This window comes from Prionailurus viverrinus, chromosome B3, assembly GCF_022837055.1.
Source record: "Prionailurus viverrinus isolate Anna chromosome B3, UM_Priviv_1.0, whole genome shotgun sequence".
Taxonomy (NCBI): domain Eukaryota; kingdom Metazoa; phylum Chordata; class Mammalia; order Carnivora; family Felidae; genus Prionailurus; species Prionailurus viverrinus.
In genome coordinates this window covers 73,653,415-73,660,108 of record NC_062566.1, presented here as the reverse complement: position 1 = coordinate 73,660,108, position 6,694 = coordinate 73,653,415, and the positions used below count along the sequence as shown (strand labels likewise).

Below are 6,694 nucleotides of genomic sequence, written 5' to 3'. Positions count from 1 at the left end.
GGGAGAGGTAGATGGGGAGATGGGTAAAAGAGGTAAAGGGGATTAAGAATACACTTATTGTGATGAGCCCTGAGTAATGTATAGAATTGTTGAATCACTATGGTGTACACCTGAAACTAATATAACATTATATGTTAACGACACTGGCTTTAAAATAAATCAATCAATGAATGAAGATATGGCATATATACGTGTGTGTATGTGTATATGTGTGTGTGTGTATACACATATATACAATGGATTATTACTAAACCAAAAAAAAAAAGATCTTGTAATTTATGACAACAGGGACAAACCTAGTGGATATCATGCTAAATGAAATAAAGCAAAGACAAATGTCCTAGAATTTCACTTACATGTGGAATCTAAAAAAACAAATGAATAAACAAACCAATAAACAGACTCTTATTTTTTTCAATGTTTATTTATTTATTTATTTATTTATTTAAATTTTTTTTTCAACGTTTTTATTTATTTTTGGGACAGAGAGAGACAGAGCATGAACGGGGGAGGGGCAGAGAGAGAGGGAGACACAGAATCGGAAACAGGCTCCAGGCTCTGAGCCATCAGCCCAGAGCCTGACGCGGGGCTCGAACTCACGGACCGCGAGATTGTGACCTGGCTGAAGTCGGACGCTTAACCGACTGTGCCACCCAGGCGCCCCTATTTATTTATTTAGAGAGAGAGCGAGCAAGCAGGGGAGGGGCAGAGAGAGAGATGGAGAGAGAGAATCCCAAGTAGGTTCCACACTGTCAGCACAGAGCCTGATACGGGGCCCAAACCCATGAGCCATGAGATCATGATGTGAGCCAAAATCAAGAGTTGGACACTTAACCGACTGAGCCACCCAGGTGCCTCCAATAGACTCTTAAATACAGAGAAACGGTGGTTGCCAGAGGGGAGGTGGGTGGGAGGATCGGTGAAATAGATAAAGGGGATTAAGAGTTATAAAATCAGTAAGTCCCAGAGATGAGAAGTACAGCATAAAGAATATGGTCAGTTAAAAAAAGAAAGAATATGGTCAATAATACTGTGATAAATTTTATGGTGACAGATGGCAGGTGCATTTATGACGAGCACTGAATAATGTATAGAATTATTGAATCAGTATGTTGTACACCTGAAATTAACATAACATTGTACATTAATTATACTTCAAATAAAATAAATAATAAAAACCCAACCTGGTTCTAAATTCTGTGCTTTTAGCCATTCCACTGTATCTCTTTGTTGACTAGGTATAGAAATGGAAGAGGAAAGTCTTCCTTTTAAGGTATGGTGGAAGCTAGGAGAATAAAAAGGGTGCAAGAAGAAATCTTCACCCTGTAATATTAAATCCTAGAATGTCTCTCAACCATTGTCATTATTTTAAAAATAAAGATAGCAATGCAATACGTGGGCAAAGATTTTTTGTTTTTAGAGATTTTAAATGAGTTCACGAAAGAAAGAACATAATAAACTGCATGTTATTTTAAGAAGTTAAAAGTTTGTGGGCAGGCCCTAAACACTCTTTCTGTTCTCCAGTAACAATTCCTTGAAAAGAAACTTTGGATCTTGAGATGAAAAAAGATCTATTTGGTCATCTTGTCCATCTCACCGCTGGTAGAGAATTGCTCTTGACAGTAAAGAAGTTAACTTATTGACAGCACTCTTTAAGCAGCAATTTACCAGGTGAATCCCTAAAGGCAAGGATGACTTCTCTGGTTTATCTTTGCCTTCTTATCATCAGTATAGTTAGGAGACCCATTCAATCTTCTCTGCCAGATGAGGAAAAGGGTCAGGATTCTTGAAAATGTTTCTAATCTATACTTGAGTAAAAGTGCAGCTAATAGTATTTGATAATGTAATCTGGGATCATTGCTTTTCTTTCCTATTTGGGCTAGTGTGTATACAAGTATGTGCATTTGTATAAGATATTTGACAATGAAATTATGCAATATCAAATTATATTTTACATGCAAGCTTAGTATGCTATTTTTTAAATGGTTATTATTTTTTTTTTACTTTGAGGGAGAGAGAGTGTGTGAGGGAGGAGGGTCAGAGAGAGAGGGAAGGAGAGAGTCCCAAGCAGGTTCCTCCTTGTTAGCACAGAGCCCACCTCAGGGCTCAATGCCACAAACCATGAGATCAGGACCTGAGCCAAAATCATGAGTTGGAAGTTGAACCAACTGGGCCACCCATGTGTCCCAAGATGCTATTTGTTAGGGAGGAAAATAAAAAGTTTAATGGGATGACAAAGGTGATATGGGGAAATGGGTACCTCTTAAACACATTCTGAGTGAAGAAGTATTATTGTCAAAATTATCAATTTTAATGAATTTCACAGTTGTTAGAATTATAAAAAGTTGGAAATTTAGCCAGGTTTATTCTTTCAGTTCAACTTTGGTGCTCTATCATCATTCTATGAGTATTCCATGGGATAATGTTATATAAAACGGTTGCAAAGAAGTAGATGTGTTATAAACTGTTCAACTAATACTAGTTTCTTTACATTTCAAGCCTTTTTTAAACAGGTGGACAAAGTACCTCAACTCTTTGACTAGATGGCCTAATCTCATCACCACTGCTGAGATATATCTGCTTTTAGCTACTCCTCTTTATTCTTCAGAAAGTATGTTACTAAAAGAGCCAATAGTCTATACAGTGGAGCAAGAAGCTGTAGGTATATGAACGGCCGAAGGACTTCTTGCTTCAAAATATATTCTACTTCTGCCTGTTATTCAACTAATGAATTATATCTAGGCACTGCCAATAAATGCAAATGTTATATAATGATCCCATATTCTCTGTTACAGTAGGTTCCTAGACTACTGTGTAATAATTGGAGAGAATGAAACAATCCCAAAAATAATACAAGGGAGACAGGACAAGAGAAAGGCAATGGGGAAAAGGTTCTTCTTCTTCTTTGTGTTTTTTTTTATGCTTATTTTTCAGAGAGAGAGAGAGAGAGAGAGAGAGAGAGAGAGAGAGAGAGAGAGAATGCAAGTGGGGGAATATCAGAGAGATAGGGAGACAGAGAATCCCAAACAGGTTCTGCATTATAAGTGCAGAATCGGACTCAGGGCTTGATTCCATGAACCACGAGCTCATGACCTGATAACCTGAACTGAAATCAAGAGTTGGATGCTTAACTGACAAGTCACCCACGCACCCCAAAATGTTCTTGTTTCTATGGAAAGGCACAGTTCAGATGAGTTCCAGAGGAATGATGAGAGGGCAAGAAGGAAGAGATGCGAGTGTTAAGAAGAAAAATAAAGTTTTTGCTTGTACCCTATTTACTACTGGACATGAATGCCAGGAACCAAAGCCATGAACGAGTGGTCATTAGTTACTGAGGTTATAGCCAAGGTGATTACCTGTTAGTTGTTAGCTTAAAATACTTAAGTTCAAATACGACTACCAAGACTTTTACCTGAGAGATCTTCTCTCCCTGCCTTCACTTGGCATTTGGTTACTGGAATAGGCCTGCCTCTGGCTTCACTTTAAATTGCTGTTGCATGATCATATAACAAGCTCACCATGCATACCACTAATTAACTGTTTTATGCACTGATATTGTTTCAGAAGTAGGGTAAAGATTTTTATGCCAGAGAAGTATTTGTTTCCCCGTGGTTATTTTTTTTTCATTTCGCTGGGGGATATTGCAATAGCAATCACCATCATGATGATCATCTCTTTATAGTCTCTGGACCATAATATAGGCTGGCCAAAAGTAGAAGGATGAAGAAAAGGGGATCAGGTATGAGTGGATTTCTAATGTTAATACATGATACTATTCATATTTTGGGAATAATCTAGATCAAGGGAGCAAAGGTAACTCTAGTTTCTTATCTTAGATGAAGCCACTCTCAGTAAGCGAACCAACAATCACAGAAGAAGAAAGTGAAAAGTACTTATTTTCCTATTTGTCTGTGGTGAGTGTGTGGTTCCTGGAAGGTATCTAGAAAGAGTTTTCTTGTGGATGTGTTGCTATGGTACTTAAAAAACAGACAAGTATATAAATTTGGCAATCACCAACATGTAGCGACAAACTGGCGACGTGTGAAACATGAGGTAGTGTATAATAAACGGTTGCATTGAAAACATTCCAGATGAAGTTATATAGTGTATTAAGTATTCAGCTTCAAGAGAAGAACACATAGAGGCTGTATCTGGCCCTTTCTGTAACTGGGAAATTTACATCATGTTTTTTAAAGACGATTACCCAGACTCTTTTAAAACTCACAAATACAGTCGAATCTCTTTCCATGTACACTTTGCAAAAAAGAGAAAATGATACAGTCATGTTACTGATCACACTTCTGATGACTAATGGGACTTGGTGAACCTTTTTCATTTAAACGTGAAATAGGATGTGTCACTGTGCTTTCTTTGGAATTATTAAAACTTCATACTTGCCAATTCAGTCTCAAAAATCCCCATGGGTAAATTCTTCATGTGATGAACTAAATGTGGGGAAGAGAAGGCGTCGCAGTGATCAAAACCTCTTAGAATTTTATGATTCCTGTACTGCTCTGACACACATTTGAGAGAGGGCCTCTGGAAGTGTATGAAGGTTAAATCTTAACTGAGGACATGAATCTAAGCCCTGGTATCTAGTTTATATTCTAACGAGGGAAAGACATTTGTTTTTAAAATGATTCCAGTTTGGGGGCGCCTGGGTGGCTCAGGTCATGATCTCACGGTTCGTGGGTTCCAGCCCCGCATCGGGCTCTGTGCTGACAGCTCAGAACCTGGAGTCTGTTTCCCTCCTGGAGGGAGATTCTGTGTCTCCCTCTCTCTCTGCCCCTCCCCCACTTGCGCTCTCTCTCTGTCTCAAAAATAAATAAACATTAAAAAAAAAATTAAAAAAAATGATTCCAGTTTGGAGGAAATCAAGTTCAACACGAGATCCTGCTTTCTAATAGTAAGGTTCAGTGCCACTGCGCAGGTAACAATGCCAGCACCGGCGACCTCCCCCAAACAATGAAAGACTTCTCTAACACCTTCTGTGTGATCATGGGTTCAAACAGACCCTTCTTCAATCTTCTCTGAGATTCTGTTCCAGTTCTGAAATTGTCCTATCCCCCTGAATTGGAGAACCAGATTACCCTGTGGTGCTGAAAATGAAAGCCAAAGTCTTTCCCAGACTGAATGGGATGGCTACATCTGATATGTCTTAGACACTATTTTGCTGATGCCACTGTGTGGTGGTCACCAGTCCTACCCACTCTCTGTCCCGTGTATAGCTCCATTATTAAGATTTCTGTAAAATGTGGCATCCTTCATACTGATTCATTCAATTGTATATTCGTCCATAACATCTTAACATCTATTAGTTTAAGCATGAAAGGGTGGCGAAGTCCTCACTGGTCCGTCATATTCTCGAATTAGACATAAACTTACAAAGACAACCTGTGTGGCACATCTTGCCCAAAGTTCCATAGCCAACATTAGGGAGCCAGCACCCCACTCCCATACTTCAGTTAAAGGGTTTCTTAGCATAAGTAAAAACCTGTCCAACATAGTTCATGGTGGAAAGCACAAAGTTGTGCTGATTTATGTACGTGCTTAACAAATGTTTGTGCAGAATGAAAGGTGGACATCTTTAACAAGTGCTTTATCTTCATAGCAGATCATCACTAAAACAAAGGAAATGACATTTTACATATTCACAGTTAGGCAGGCATTACATTTGTATTTTAAGTTGTCAGTAAAAGCAAAGGGTTTTGTGATAATTAATCATTTTCTATCTAGTGGTCCTTTTCCTATTTAAAGCAATGTTTTTGTGTTTTTCCCCAAGTACTCTACACGTTCAGAGAAACTTCTCCAGTAACAAACTATGTAGAAATGATTCTGAAAGTATAGTCTTTGTTGTTTTTTTTTTAATTTCTATTCATATTTTTAAAGGCAGAGAGACATAGAGTGTGAGAAGTGGAGGGGCAGAGAGAAAGGGAGACACACAATCTGAAGCAAGCTCCAGGTTCCAAGCTGTCAGCACAGAGCCCGACGCAGGGCTTGAACTCATGAATAGTGAGATCATGACCTGAGCTGAAGTCAGACGCTTAACCAACTCAGCCACCCAGGTGCATGTGTTGTTGTTTCTTAATCTAAATTTGTGTAAACCCTAACAGGAGTACCTAACCCATGAAATGTAGCACACCATAACTCAAGAGATGTGTGCCTGTATCCATTTCCTTTTAAAAAGGAAAAAGCGACCTCTTTTAAAACTTATTTATTGCCATTCTTAGAGATGTGAAAATGCTACCTGGACTCTAAGAATGATAAAGAGATTCAGACAGGGCATCCAAAAACCCGAGGTCTAGCCAGTCTCCTCATCAGATCATAGGTCTCTGACCAAATCTCTCTCATGATTAAATTGATTCATCTATAAATGTTTATCTTATTCAAAGAAAATTATTAGGACCCATTTTCTGCTATCTCCAGTCTGTAAGTCCACTTTGTATGGGGAAAATCTGGGTACTCTGAAGCCAAGTATTTACAATTCTATCCAAAATAATTACCTAAGCTAAAAGACCTCTATCAAAAATTTATTTTTGACAGAGAACACACTGATGGTTGCCAGAGGGGAAGAGGGGTGGAGAATAAACAAAATGGGTGAAGGGGAGTGGGAATTTCGGCTTCTAGTAATGTAATGAATAAGTCCTGTGAATAAAAGGCACTATGTAGGAAACAGTGATATTGTAAAAGCATT

At 38.5% G+C, this 6,694-nt stretch overlaps 1 pseudogene; it reads right to left on the bottom strand.

Annotated features, from left to right (window-relative positions):
* Positions 1–5,777: 5,777 nt before the first annotated feature.
* Positions 5,778–5,851, bottom strand: LOC125169379 (uncharacterized; annotated as a pseudogene).
* Positions 5,852–6,694: the final 843 nt, after the last annotated feature.